Consider the following 14,158-nt stretch of genomic DNA (forward strand, 5'->3'; position numbering starts at 1 on the left):
TAGTAAATAAGTTTAATTTCATGTTTAGTTTGGTTTTTTGAGTTTATTTGGTATTTTAGTATGTTTAATAAGGTTTGGTGGTGTTTAGATGACTGTTTGGATGTTTGGAAAGCTTGGTTTGGTGCTAGAACTTGAAAAATTTTGAAAAACAGAGCACCCATGCATGCGTACGTGTGACCCTAAAATTCCAACCACCCACGCGTACGCATGACCCATGCGTACGCGTCACTCCCGAAAAACCAGCATACTAAAATGGTGTGGGGAGAGTGCTGCATCCAACGGTCTAAACAGAGAGTTGCGCGTGAAGGGTGCGGACGTTGTGCATCTAGCACAATTTTGTCCCATGTGTACAGAAAGAGAAAGAAAAGGGAAGTTACGAAGAAGAGAAACCATTTTTTCTGAAAAGTGAAAATTCAAAATAGAGAGGCTAAGAGAAACGGTGCAATTAAAAACCAATTAATGAGGGTACTAAACCCTCGCCTATTCCCAGGGCTAAAAGCGCTAATGCAAAAGTGCGCGCTTTTAAAGAAGAAGCAAATGAAAACGTTCCATATTTCAAAAGGAGAACGCTACAAAAATTTGTGTGGAACGTTTTCTTTTGCTTCATCTTTAAAAGCACGCGCTTTTGCATTAGCGCTTTTAGCCTTGGGAATAGGCGAGGGTTCAGTAACCTCATTAATTGGTTTTTAATTGCAGCGTTTCTCTTAGCCTCTCTATTTTGAATTTTCACTTTTCAGAAAAAACGGTTTCTCTTCTTCGTAACTTCCCTTTTCTTTCTTTCTTTCTTTCTTTCTTAGCTACAGAACTCCAAATGGAGCGCTCTCAACTGCGTTAGAAAGTAGACATCCAGGGCTTTCCAGCAATATATAATGGTTCATACTTTATTTGAGCTTAGACGATGCAAACTGGCGTTCAACGCCAGTTCTATGCTGCATTCTGGAGTTAAACGCCAGAAACACGTCACAAACTAGAGTTAAACGCCAAAAACATGTTACAACTTGGCGTTTAACCCCAAGAGAAGCTCTGCATGTGTAAAGCTCAAGCTCAGCCCAAGCACACACCAAAGTGGGCCCCAGAAGTGGATTTCTGCACTAAGACTTATTTCTGTAAACCCTAGTAACTAGTTTAATATAAATAGAACTTTTTACTATTGTATTAGACATTTTGGTATCTATTTCTGGACGTTTAGTTCTTAGATTTTGGGGGCTGGCCTCACGGCCATGCCTGGACCTTTATCACTTATGTATTTTCAACGATGGAGTTTCTACACACCATAGATTAAGGTGTGGAGCTCCGCTGTACCTCGAGTATTAATGCAATTACTATTATTCTTCTATTCAATTCAACTTATTCTTATTTTAAGATATTCGCTGCACTTCAACATGATGAATGTGATGATCCGTGACACTCATCATTATTTTCACCTATGAACGTATGCCTGACAACAACTTCCGTTCTACCTTAGATCGAGCACGTATCTCTTAGCCTCCATTCCGAAAGATCGGAGTCTTTGTGGTATAAGCTAGAATTATTGGCGGCCATTCCTGAGATCCGGAAAGTCTAAACCTTATCTGTGGTATTTCGGGTAGGATTTGGAAGGGGATGACTATGACGAGCTTCAAACTCGCGAGTGTTGGGCGTAGTGATAGACGCAAAAGAATCACTGGATTCTATTCTAACATGATCGAGAACCGACAGATGATTAGCCGTGATGTGACAGAGCATTTGGACCATTTTCACTGAGAGGAGGGAGGTAGCAATTGACACCGGTGAAACCCGAACATACACCTTGCCATGGAAAGGAGTATGAAGGATTGGATGAAGGCAGTAGGAAAGAAGAGATTCAGAAGGGACAAAGCATCTCCATACACTTATCTGAAATTCCCACCAATGAATTACATAAGTATCTCTATCTTTATATTCGAAAACCATTATAACTATTAGAATTCGCCTGACTGAGATTTACAAGATGACCATAGCTTGCTTCATACCGACAATCTCCGTGGGATCGACCCTTACTCACGTAAGGTTTATCACTTGGACGACCCAGTGCACTTGCTGGTTAGTTGTGCGAAGTTGTGACAAAGTGTGATTCACGTTTGAGAGCTCCAAGTCTTTGGCGCCATTGTTGATGATCACAATTTCGTGCACCAGCCGACTTCATCATGCTGGTCGCTTCTAAGTTATTTTTAGTAATCCTCTTTCTTGGACCTTTGTCAGGTCTCTTTTAGGGATTCCTCAAGATCTGTAGACCCCATAGAATCACCTCAGGATCTGTGGACCCCATAGGATCCCCACCTACCCCACTTCTCTCTTCTTCACACAATCCAATAACACTATACCCTTCACCAATCACATCAATCTCTCTTCCCTATTACCCCTTCACCAATCACATCCATCCACTCTTCCCCATAAACCCCACCTACCTTCAAATTCAAAATTTCTTTCCCACCCAAACCCACCCTAAATGGCCGAAACCAAACCCTTCTCATTCCACTATATAAACACCCCATCCTTCTTCATTTTCACACAACACCACCCTCTCTTCTCCCTTTTGGCCGAAACCCACACATCTCTCCTTTTCCTCCATATTTTCTTCTTCTTCTTCTTCTTCTATTCTTTCCTCTTTTACTTGAGGGCGAGCAATATTCTAAGTTTGGTATGGTAAAAGCATAGCTTTTTTGTTTTTCCATAATCATTGATGGCAACTAAGGCCAGAGAAACCTCAAGAAAGAGGAAAGGGAAAGCAATTGCTTCCACTTCTGAGTCATGGGAGATGGAGAGATTCATCTCAAAAGCCCATCAAGACCACTTCTATGAAGTTGTGGCCACGAAAAAAGTGATCCCTGAGGTCCTGATGAGCGAATAATTTGTATGCTTTTTGGCATTGTTTTTAGTATATTTTTAGTATAATCTAGTTAGTTCTTAGTATATTTTTATTAGTTTTTAATTAAAATTCACTTTTCTGGACTTTACTATGAGTTTGTGTGTTTTTCTGTGATTTCAGGTATTTTCTGGCTGAAATTGAGGGACCTGAGCAAAAATCTGATTCAGAGACTGAAAAGGACTGCAGATGCTGTTGGATTCTGACCTCCCTGCACTCGAAGTGGATTTTCTGGAGCTACAGAAGCCCAATTGGCGCGCTCTCAACGGCGTTGGAAAGTAGACATCCTGGGCTTTCCAGCAATATATGATAGTCCATACTTTGCCTAAGATTTGATGGCCCAAACCGGCGTTCAAAGTCACCTACAGAAATTCCAGCGTTAAACGCCGGAACTGGCACCTAAATGGGAGTTAAACGCCCAAACTGGCACCAAAGCTGGCGTTTAACTCCAAGAGGAGTCTCTACACGAAAATGCTTCATTTGCTCAGCCCAAGCACACACCAAGTGGGCCCGGAAGTGGATTTCTATGTCATTTACTCATCTTTGTACACCTTAGGCTACTAGTTTTCTATAAGTAGGACCTTTTACTATTGTATTTTCATCTTTGGATTATTTTTAGATCCTTTGATCATCTTTGGACATCTAGTTCTTAGATCATTTGGGAGGCTGGCCATTCGGCCATGCCTAGACTTTGTTCTTATGTATTTTCAACGGTGGAGTTTCTACACACCATAGATTAAGGTGTGGAGCTCTGCTGTACCTCGAGTATTAATGCAATTACTATTGTTCTTCTATTCAATACCGCTTGTTCTTTGTCCAAGATATCACTTGTTCTTCAACTTGATGAAGGTGATGATTGACACTCATCATCATTCTCACCTATGAACAAGGTGACTGACAACCACTTTTGTTCTACAAGTAACCAAGGCTCTAGTGAATATCTCTTGGATTCTTTAATCGGAATCTTCGTGGTATAGGCAAGAACTGATGGCGGCATTCAAGAGAATCCGGAAGGTCTAACCTTGTCTGTGGTATTCTGAGTAGGATTCAATGATTGAATGACTGTGACGCGCTTCAAACCTGTAACCTACTGGGCGTTAGTGACAGACGCAAAAGAGGGATTCTATTCCGGTAGGGGAGGGAACCACACCGGTGATTGGCAGTACTGTGACAGAGTGCGTGCATTAGCTTTCACTGCGAGGATGGGAGGTAGCCATTGACAACGGTGAAACCCTATACGAGCTTGCCATGGAAAGGAGTAAGAAGGATTGGATGAAGACAGTAGGAAAGCAGAGAGACGGAAGGGAAGGCATCTTCATACGCTTGTCTGAAGCTCTTACACCAATGATATGCATAAGTATCTCTATCCTTATCTTTTATGTTATTTTCGTTCATCACCATTATACATTTGAGTCTGCCTGACTGAGATTTACAAGATGACCATAGCTTGCTTCATACCACCAATCTCCGTGGGATCGACCCTTACTCGTGTAAGGTTTATTACTTGGACGACCCAGTGCACTTGCTGGTTAGTTGTGCGAAGTTGTGTTTATGCCATGGTATTGAGCACCGAGTCTTTGGAGCCATTACCGGGGATTGTTCTTGTGTATTAAAAAGTATTGATCACAATTTCGTGCACCAAGTTTTTGGCGCCGTTGCCGGGGATTGTTCTTGTGTATGGACAACTGACGGTTCATCTTGTTGCTTAGATTAGGCATTTATTTTTTTCGAAATTCTTGAAGATGAATTCTAGAGTTTCATGATGATTTGCTGAAATCTGGCTGGCTGTAAAGCCATGTCTAATTTCATTGGACCGAGGTTTCAACTTATCATCACAAGAGCTTGTTGATCTTGCTTTTGGAGCAGTGATCTGCTAAGGCTTGGCTGGCCTTTGGCCATGTCTAGTGTTTTGGACCGAAGCTTTCTTTGAAAGCTTGGCTGGCTGTGAAGCCATGTCTAATTCCTGGACCGGAGTCTTAGACTAGCATTGCACTGATTCCTGGAATTCTCATTAAGAATTTTGATATCTTTTTCCACTTAATTTTCGAAAATCAGAAAAAAATTTAGAAAACCATAAAAACCAAAAATATTTGATGTTGCTTGCTTGAGTCTAGTGTCTCATCTTAAGTTTGGTGTCAATTGCATGCATTCATTCATGTGTCTTAAGGATCTTCAAGTAATTCTTGATGATTTCTTACTCTGATCTTTGAATTCTTTTGACTTGAGTGTTTATGTGTCTCATATAGTGTCAATAGTATACAAACTGCTAAGTTTGGTGTCTTGCATGCATTGTTATTGATTCTTGTTGCATTTTGATTATTAAAAATCCAAAAATATTTTTTATTTGTGTCTTTTCAAGTCAATAATACAGAGAATTGAAGATTCAGAACATACTGCAGAGGAATTATACAGAAAAAGCTGGGCATTCAAAAATGCCCAGTGAAGAAGGCAGACTGGCGTTTAAACGCCAGCCAGGGTACCTGGTTGGGCGTTTAACGCCCAAAAAGGGTGCATTTTGGGCGTTAAACGCCAGAATGGATACCATTCTGGGCGTTTAACGCCAGGATGGTGCTAGGGGGAAGATTTTGTTTTCAAAATCAATTTTTTTTAAGTTTTCAAAGTTTTTCAAAATCAAATCTTTTTCAAATCATATCTTTTCAATCAAATGTTTTCAAAATCAATTTCTTTCCTTTTTCAAAGATACTTACTAACAATTAATGATTTGATTGAACATTTTTTGCCTTTTCTGTTGAGGAAGGTTTTATGTTTGAATCATATCTTTTCTTGTTTGGCAAGTCATTAATTTTTAAAATCAAATCTTTTCAAAATTGTTTTCAAATTATATCTTTTAAAATTGTTTTCAAATCATATCTTCTCAATCACATCTTTTTAAAATCAATCATATCTTCTCAGCCACATCTTTTTCAAAATAGTTTCAATCAAATCTTTTTGATTTCTAATTTAAAAATCTTTTTCAAAAATCACTTGGTTTCTTTCCCACTTTTATTTTCGAAAATCAATTAGTGGTTTTCAAAAATGTTTTCAAAATATTTTAATTAATTTTCGAAAATCTTCTTCCCTCCTTCTCACATCCTTCTATTTATGGAGTACCACTCCTTCTCAATGCACAATTTGAACCTTATCCAAGTAAAGTTCGAATTCTTCTTCTCCTTCTTCTTTCTATTTCTCTTTTCCTCTGACACCTTAAGGAATCTCTATACTGTGACATAGAGGATTCCACATTTTCTTGTTCTCTTCTCTTTCATATGAGCAGGAGCAGAGACAAAGGCATTCTTGTTGAAGCTGACCCTGAACCCGAAAGGACATGAAGAGAAAGCTAAGAGAAGCCAAAGCACAAATCTCTTTAGAGGACCTGACCGAATTCTTCAAAGAAGAAGAAGACATGGCAGCCGAAAACAACAATAATGCAAACAATGCAAGGAAGGTGCTGGGTGACTTTACTGCACCTACTCCTGATTTTTATGGGAGAAGCATCTCTATCCCTGCCATTGGAGCAAACAACTTTGAGCTTAAGCCTCAATTAGTTTCTCTAATGCAACAGAATTGCAAGTTCCATGGACTTCCAATGGAAGATCCTCATCAGTTTTTAGCTGAATTCTTGCAAATCTGTGACACAGTCAAGACTAATGGGGTTGACCCTGAGGTCTATAGACTGATGCTATTCCCTTTTGCTGTAAGAGACAGAGCTAGGATATGGTTGGACTCTCAACCTAAAGAAAGCCTGGACTCTTGGGAAAAGCTAGTCAATGCCTTCTTGGCAAAGTTCTTTCCACCACAAAGATGGAGTAAGCTTAGAGTGGAAGTCCAAACCTTCAGACAGAAGGATGGAGAATCCCTCTATGAAGCTTGGGAAAGATACAAACAATTAATCAGAAAATGTCCTTCTGACATGCTTTCTGAATGGAGCATCATAGGTATTTTCTATGATGGTCTCTCTGAACTATCCAAGATGTCTTTGGATAGCTCTGCTGGAGGATCTCTTCATCTGAAGAAGACGCCTACAGAAGCTCAAGAGCTAATTGAGATGGTTGCAAATAACCAATTCATGTACACTTCTGAAAGGAATCCTGTGAACAATGGGACAAGTCAGAAGAAAGGAGTTCTTGAGATTGATGCTCTGAATGCCATATTGGCTCAGAACAAGATATTGACTCAACAAGTCAATTTGATTTCTCAAAGTCTGTCTGGAATGCAAAATGCACCAAGCAGTACTAAGGAGGCTTCATCTGAGGAAGAAGCTTATGATCCTGAGAACCCTTCAATGGAAGAGGTGAATTACCTAGGAGAACCCTATGGTAACACCTATAATTCTTCATGGAGAAATCACCCAAATCTCTCATGGAAGAATCAAGAGAGACCTCAACAAGGTTTCAACAACAACAATGGTGGAAGAAACAGGTTTAGCAATGGCAAGCCTTTTCCATCATCTTCTCAGCAACAGACAGAGAATTCTAAGCAGAACCCCTCTGACTTAGCAACCATGGTCTCTGATCTAATCAAAACCACTCAAAGTTTCATGACTGAAACAAGGTCTTCCATTAGGAATTTGGAAGGACAAATGGGACAGCTGAGCAAGAAAGTTACTGAACTCCCTCCAAGTACTCTTCCAAGCAACACAGAAGAAAATCCAAAAGGAGAGTGCAAAGCCATCAATATGGCCGAATTTGGAGAGGAAGGGGAGGAAGTGAACGCCACTGAGGAAGACCTCAGTGGGCGTGCACTAGCCTCCAATGAGTTCTCCAATGAGGAACCATGGGAATCTGAGACTCAACATGAGACCATAGAGATTCCATTGGACTTACTTCTGCCTTTCATGAGCTCTGATGAGTATTCTTCCTCTGAAGAGGATGAGTATGTCACTGAAGAGCAAGTTGCTAAGTACCTTGGAGCAATCATGAAGCTAAATGACAAGTTATTTGGAAATGAGACTTGGGAGGATGAACCTCCTTTGCTCACCAAAGAACTGGATGACTTGTCTAGGCAGAAATTACCTCAAAAGAGACAAGATCCTGGGAAGTTTTCCATACCTTGTACCATAGGCACCATGACCTTCAAGAAGGCTCTGTGTGACTTAGGGTCAAGTGTAAACCTCATGCCTCTCTCAGTAATGGAGAAGCTAGGGATCTTTGAGGTACAAGCTGCAAGAATCTCATTAGAGATGGCAGACAACTCAAGAAAACAAGCTCATGGAGTTGTAGAGAATGTTTTGGTAAAGGTTGAAGACCACTACGTTCCTGCTGATTTCATAGTCCTAGAGACTGGGAAGTGCATGGATGAAACCATCATCCTTGGCAGACCCTTCCTAGCCACAGCAAAGGCTGTGATTGATGTTGATGGAGGTGAACTGATCATTCAAGTGAATGAAGAATCCTTTGTGTTTAAGGCTCAAGGATATCCCTCTATCACCATAGAGATGAAGCATGAAGAGCTTCTCTCAAATCAGAGTCAAGAAGAGCCCCCACAGTCAAACTCTAAGTTTGGTGTTGGGAGGCCACAACCAAACTCTAAGTTTGGTGTTGAACCCCCACATTCAAACTCTAAGTTTGGTGTTGGGAGGTCCCAACATTGCTCTGAGTATCTGTGAGGCTCCATGAGAGCCCTCTGTCAAGCTACTGACATTAAAGAAGCGCTTGTTGGGAGGCAACCTAATGATTATAATTTATATAGTTTCTTTTGTTATTTTATGTTTTTTGTAGGTTGATGATCATAAGAAGTCACAAAATCCATTGAAAAAGCAAAAACAAAATGAAAAACAGGAAGAAAAACAGCACACCCTGGAGGAAGATGTTGCTGGCGTTCAAACGCCAGTAAACCTAGCAGTTGGGCGTTTAACGCCCAGTCTGGCACCATTCTGGGCGTTTAACGCCAGAAAGGGGCACCAGACTGGCGTTAAACGCCAGAAAAGGGCAAGAACCTGGCGTTAAACGCCAGGAATGGGCACCAGCCCGGCGTTTAACGCCAGAAATGGCTCAAAACGTGATTTTGAGCAACATTTGGTGCAGGAATGACTTTTCCTTGACACCACAGAATCTGTGGGCCCCACAGGACCCCCACCAACCCCACCACCACTCTCTCTCTTCTTCCCCCATTCACCAATCAACTCAATACCTCTTCCCCAAAACCCCTTCACCTATCAAATCCCATCTTTCTCTTCACCACTCACATCCATCCTTCATAAATCCCCACCAACCTCACCCTTCAAATTCAAACCACTTTCCCTCCCAAACCCACCCAATATGGCCGAACCCCATCTCCCCTCTCTCCTATAAATACCCTTCTTCACTCCTTCATTCTCACACAACCAAAACACCACCATCTCACTCTTCCTCATTTCTTCTTCTTCTACTCTCTTCTTTCTTCTTTTGCTCGAGGATGAGCAAACATTTTAAGTTTGGTGTGGTAAAAGCATTGCTTTTTCATAACCATTATGGCATCCAAGGCCGGAGAAACCTCTAGAAAGAGGAAAGGGAAGTCAAAAGCTTCCACCTCCGAGTCATGGGAGATGGATAGGTTCATCTCAAGGGTGCATCAAGACCACTTCTATGAAGTTGTGGCCTTGAAGAAGGTGATCCCCGAGGTCCCCTTTTCACTCAAAAAGGGTGAATATCCGGAGATCCGCCATGAGATCCAAAGAAGAGGTTGGGAAGTACTTACCAACCCCATTCAACAAGTTGGAATCTTGATGGTTCAAGAGTTCTATGCCAATGCATGGATCACCAAGAGCCATGATCAAAGTATGAACCCGAATCCAAAGAATTACCTTACTATGGTACGGGGGAAATACTTGGATTTTAGTCTGGAAAGTGTGAGGGTGGCGTTCAACTTGCCTATGATGCAAGGAGATGAACATCTTTACACAAGAAGGGTCAACTTTGATCAAAGGTTGGACCAAGTCCTCACAACCATATGTGAAGAGGGCGCACAATGGAAGAGAGATTCAAGAGGCAAGCCGGTTCAATTGAGAAGGCATGACCTCAAACCCGTGGCTAGAGGATGGTTGGAGTTCATCCAACGCTCAATCATTCCCACTAGCAACCGGTCCGAAGTTACTTTAGACCGGGCCATCATGATCCATAGCATCATGATTGGAGAAGAAGTGGAAGTTCATGAGGTTATAGCCCAAGAACTCTACAAGGTGACGGATAAGTCCTCTACCTTAGCAAGGTTAGCCTTTCCTCACCTCATTTGTCACCTCTGTTATTCAGTTGGAGTTGACATAGAGGGAGACATCACCATTGATGAGGACAAGCCCATTACCAAGAAAAGGATGGAGCACACAAGAGACCCCTCTCATCATGAGATCCCTGAGATGCCTCAAGGGATGCACTTTCCTCCACAAGACTATTGGGAGCAACTAAACACCTCCCTAGGAGAATTAAGTTCCAACATGGGACAACTAAGGGTGGAGCATCAAGAACACTCCATTCTCCTCCATGAAATAAGAGAAGATCAAAGAATCATGAGAGAGGAGCAACAAAGGCAAGGAAGAGACATTGAGGAGCTCAAGCACTCCATAGGACCTTCAAGAGGAAGGAAGAGCCGCCATCACTAAGGTGGACCCATTCCTTGATTTCCTTGTTCTTTATTCTTCTGTTTTTTCGAATTTTTATGCTTATGTTATCTATGTTTGTGTCTTATGATCATTAGTGTCTTAGTGTCTATGCCTTAAAGTTATGAATGTCCTATGAATCCATCACCTTTCTTAAATAAAAACGTGCTTAATTGAAAAGGAAAAGAATTGCATGAATTCTGAATTTTATAACAGTTTACTTATTTTGATGTGGTGGCAACACTTTTGTTCTCTGAATGTATGCTTGAACAGTGCATATGTCTTTTGAATTTGTGGTTCATGAATGTTGGCTCTTGAAAGAATGATGAAAAAGGAGACATGTTACTGAGGATCTGAAAAATCATAAAAATGATTCTTGAAGCAAGAAAAAGCAGTGAATACAAAAAAAAAAAAAGAAGAAGAAGCAAACGAAAAAAAAAACCGAAAAAAAAAAGAAAAGAGAAAGAAAAAGAAAGAAAAAGAGTTGTGATCCAAGGCAATAAGAGTGTGCTTAAGAACCCTGGACACCTCTAATTGGGGACTTTAGCAAAGCTGAGTCACAATCTGAAAAGGTTCACCCAATTATGTGTCTGTGGCATGTATGTATCCGGTGGTAATACTGGAAGACAGAATGCTTTGGGCCACAGCCAAGACTCAATAAGTAGCTGTGTTCAAGAATCATCATACTTAACTAAGAGAATCAATAACACTATCTGGATTCTGAGTTCCTAAAGAAGCCAATCATTCTGAGTTCCAAAGGATAAAGTGAGATGCCAAAACTATTCAGAGGCAAAAAGCTAAAAGCCCCGCTCATCTAATTAATACTGATCTTCATAGATGTTTTTGGAGTTCATTGCATATTCTCTTCTTTTTATCTTATTTGATCTTCAGTTGCTTGGGGACAAGCAACAATTTAAGTTTGGTGTTGTGATGAGCGGATAATTTGTATGCTTTTTGGCATTGTTTTTAGTATGTTTTTAGTATAATCTAGTTAGTTCTTAGTATATTTTTATTAGTTTTTAATTAAAATTCACTTTTCTGGACTTTACTATGAGTTTGTGTGTTTTTCTGTGATTTCAGGTATTTTCTGGCTGAAATTGAGGGACCTGAGCAAAAATCTAATTCAGAGACTGAAAAGGACTGCAGATGCTGTTGGATTCTGACCTCCTTGCACTCGAAGTGGATTTTCTGGAGCTACAGAAGCCCAATTGGCGCGCTCTCAACGGCGTTGGAAAGTAGACATCCTGGGCTTTCCAGCAATATATGATAGTCCATACTTTGCCTAAGATTTGATGGCCCAAACCGGCGTTCAAAGTCACCTACAGAAATTCCAGCGTTAAACGCCGGAACTGGCACCTAAATGGGAGTTAAACGCCCAAACTGGCACCAAAGCTGGCGTTTAACTCCAAGAGGAGTCTCTACACGAAAATGCTTCATTTGCTCAGCCCAAGCACACACCAAGTGGGCCCGGAAGTGGATTTCTATGTCATTTACTCATCTTTGTACACCTTAGGCTACTAGTTTTCTATAAGTAGGACCTTTTACTATTGTATTTTCATCTTTGGATTATTTTTAGATCCTTTGATCATCTTTGGACATCTAGTTCTTAGATCATTTGGGAGGCTGGCCATTCGGCCATGCCTAGACTTTGTTCTTATGTATTTTCAACGGTGGAGTTTCTACACACCATAGATTAAGGTGTGGAGCTCTGCTGTACCTCGAGTATTAATGCAATTACTATTGTTCTTCTATTCAATACTGCTTGTTCTTTGTCCAAGATATCACTTGTTCTTCAACTTGATGAAGGTGATGATTGACACTCATCATCATTCTCACCTATGAACAAGGTGACTGACAACCACTTTTGTTCTACAAGTAACCAAGGCTCTAGTGAATATCTCTTGGATTCTTTAATCGGAATCTTCGTGGTATAGGCAAGAACTGATGGCGGCATTCAAGAGAATCCGGAAGGTCTAACCTTGTCTGTGGTATTCTGAGTAGGATTCAATGATTGAATGACTGTGACGCGCTTCAAACCTGTAACCTACTGGGCGTTAGTGACAGACGCAAAAGAGGGATTCTATTCCGGTAGGGGAGGGAACCACACCGGTGATTGGCAGTACTGTGACAGAGTGCGTGCATTAGCTTTCACTGCGAGGATGGGAGGTAGCCATTGACAACGGTGAAACCCTATACGAGCTTGCCATGGAAAGGAGTAAGAAGGATTGGATGAAGACAGTAGGAAAGCAGAGAGACGGAAGGGAAGGCATCTTCATACGCTTGTCTGAAGCTCTTACACCAATGATATGCATAAGTATCTCTATCCTTATCTTTTATGTTATTTTCGTTCATCACCATTATACATTTGAGTCTGCCTGACTGAGATTTACAAGATGACCATAGCTTGCTTCATACCACCAATCTCCGTGGGATCGACCCTTACTCGCGTAAGGTTTATTACTTGGACGACCCAGTGCACTTGCTGGTTAGTTGTGCGAAGTTGTGTTTATGCCATGGTATTGAGCACCGAGTCTTTGGAGCCATTACCGGGGATTGTTCTTGTGTATTAAAAAGTATTGATCACAATTTCGTGCACCAGGTCCCTTTCATGCTCAAGAAAAATGAGTTTTCGGAGATCCGACATGAGATCCAAAGAAGAGGTTGGGAAGTTCTTACCAACCCCATTCAACAAGTCAGAATCTTAATGGTTCAAGAGTTCTATGCCAATGCATGGATCACTAGGAACCATGATCAAAGTATGAACCTGAATCCAAAGAATTATCTTTGGTTCGGGGGAAATGCTTAGATTTCAGTCCGGAAAATGTAAGGTTGGCATTCAACTTGCCTATGATGCAAGAAGACACACGCCTCTACACTAGAAGGGTCAACTTTGATCAAAGATTGGACCAAGTCCTCATGGACATATGTGTGGAAGGAGCTCAATGGAAAAGAGACTCAAAAGGCTAGCTGGTTCAATTGAGAAGACTGGACCTTAAGCCTGTGGCTAGAGGATGGTTGGAGTTCATCCATCGCTCCATCATCCCCACTAGCAACCGATCCGAAGTAACTATGGATCGGGCCATCATGATCCATAGCATCATGATTTGAGAGGAATTAGAAGTTCATGAAGTCATCTCTTTAGAACTCTACAAAGTAGCCGAAAAGCCCTCCACCTTGGCAAGGCTAGCTTTTCCTCATCTCATTTGCCATCTATGCTAATTAACTGGAGTTGTCATAGAAGGAGACATCCTCATTGAAGAGGACAAGCCCATCACTAAGAAGAGAATGGAGCAAACAAGAGCGCCCATTCATGGATCTCAAGAGACGCATGAGGAAGCTTATCATCAAGAAATCCCTGAGATGCCTCAAGGGATGCATTTTCCTCCAAACAACTATTGGGAACAACTCAACACTTCTTTAGAAGGATCGAGTCATGACATGAACCAATTAAGGGTGGAACACCAAGAGCACTCCATCATTCTCAATGAGATTAGAGAAGATCAAAGAGCTATGAGGGAGGAGCAACAAAGACAAGGAAGAGACATAGAGGAGCTCAAGAACACCATTAGTCCTTCAAGAAGAAGGCGCCAGCATCACTAAGGTGGACTCATTCCTTAACTTCCTTGTTCTTATTTCTCTATTTTTCGGTTTTTGAGCTTCATGTTTGTCTATGTTTGTGTCTTTATTACATGATCATTAGTGTC

General features: G+C 41.2%; 1 non-coding gene across 1 annotated transcript; it reads right to left on the reverse strand.

The window, feature by feature from the left end:
- Positions 1-6,692: 6,692 nt before the first annotated feature.
- On the reverse strand, positions 6,693-6,800 carry LOC130942827 (small nucleolar RNA R71). The gene has a single exon (XR_009071376.1). It is a non-coding gene; the product is annotated as a small nucleolar RNA R71 (small nucleolar RNA).
- Positions 6,801-14,158: the final 7,358 nt, after the last annotated feature.

This window comes from Arachis stenosperma, chromosome 7 (assembly GCF_014773155.1).
Source record: "Arachis stenosperma cultivar V10309 chromosome 7, arast.V10309.gnm1.PFL2, whole genome shotgun sequence".
Taxonomy (NCBI): domain Eukaryota; kingdom Viridiplantae; phylum Streptophyta; class Magnoliopsida; order Fabales; family Fabaceae; genus Arachis; species Arachis stenosperma.